Below are 1392 nucleotides of genomic sequence, written 5' to 3'. Positions count from 1 at the left end.
CTTTTATCCTGCCTGTGTGTCTGTGAGTTCTGCATCTGGGCTAGTAATCCTGCGCATCATGACAGAACAATCCGGCCAACAGACTAGCCCAGCAGACTCAATGGAGACATACCTGACGATGTTTGAGGAGGGACCGACAAACTCCACGGAACCTCACTGGACAGTTTCGTTCTGTCGATGGCTGGAGATTCTGAACCGTCTGGAGACCCCTGAGCCCGCTCTGAGCCGTCTGGATACCCCTGAGCCCGCTCTGTGCCGTCTGGAGACCCCTGAGCCCGCTCTGTGCCGTCTGGAGACCCCTGAGCCCGCTCTGTGTTTTCCAAAGACTCCGGATGTGGAGCCACAGGCGGTGGTCTCCTCAGTTCCTGATGTGGAGCCACAATCGGTGGCCTCCTCTGCTCCTGATGTGGAGCCACAATCGGTGGTCTCCTCTGCTCCTGATTCGGAGCCGCAATCAGCGGCCTCCTCTGCTCCTGATGTGGAGCCGCAATCGGCGGCCTCTTCAGTTCCTGATTCGGAGCCGCAGTGGGCTGCCCTGTCTGAGCCTGTTGCAGAGCAGCAGAAGCGGAGGCAGCGTCCTCCTCGGAGCTTCTTGCTGGAGCGGAGGCGGCATCCTCCTCGGAGCTTCTTGCTGGAGCGGAGGCGGTGTCCTCCTCGGAGCTTTTTGCTGGAGTGGAGGCGGCGTCCTCCTCGGAGCTTCTTGCTGGAGCGGAGACGGCATGCTTCTCAGAGCTTCCTGCAGAAGCTGGGATGGCGTTCTCCTCCGCGGTCCCTGCAGCTTCTGAGACACCGGTCCCGCGGCCGGCCTCCGAAGCGTCTGCTTCAGCTCCGTTTCCGCAGCCGGCCACCTGAGACTCTGTCTTGCCTCCGGCCCCACGGCCGGCCACCTGAGATTTTCCCTGTCCTCGCCCACCCTGGGTGGGTTGTTTTGATTTCTGGACCCTGTTTCTGTGCCTGGCCCTCCTTGCCTGTTTCCCCCTCCGCCCGCCCTGGGTGAGTTGTTTTTTGTTTCTGGTTTTTTGTTTTTGGGCGTCTGGTATCCGCCCTTAAGGGGGGGTACTGTTGGGATCCAGAGGTTTGCCCTCCAGAGGGCGATGTGTTAGGATCCAGGAGTTTGCCCTCCAGAGGGCGATGTGGTTTCTTTTCTGTGGGTTTGTCTTTCTGTTGGGATCCAGAGGCTTGCCCACCAGAGGGCGCCGTGGATTCTTCTGGGAGCTCGTGCTCTCAGCTGTTCCCCATCAGCTGATTAGGAGCTCTCCCTATATTAGCTGCAGAGGAGCTCCACTCTGAGCCGGGTTGTTTGGTTAACAAGCCTGAGCCACCCAGCCTGTCTGAACCTGAGAACCTGTAAGTCTGTTAACCTGAACCTGTACCTGAACCTAACCTGCTCTG

General features: G+C 59.3%; 1 pseudogene; it reads right to left on the bottom strand.

Moving 5' to 3' along the window:
* Nucleotides 1-297: 297 nt before the first annotated feature.
* LOC107080751 overlaps nt 298-1392 on the bottom strand; it is a 32392-nt pseudogene continuing 31297 nt past the window's right edge.

Source organism: Cyprinodon variegatus, unplaced genomic scaffold (genome assembly GCF_000732505.1).
Source record: "Cyprinodon variegatus isolate N-32 unplaced genomic scaffold, C_variegatus-1.0 Scaffold2288, whole genome shotgun sequence".
Lineage (NCBI taxonomy): Eukaryota > Metazoa > Chordata > Actinopteri > Cyprinodontiformes > Cyprinodontidae > Cyprinodon > Cyprinodon variegatus.
This window is presented reverse-complemented; position numbering and strand designations above follow the sequence as displayed.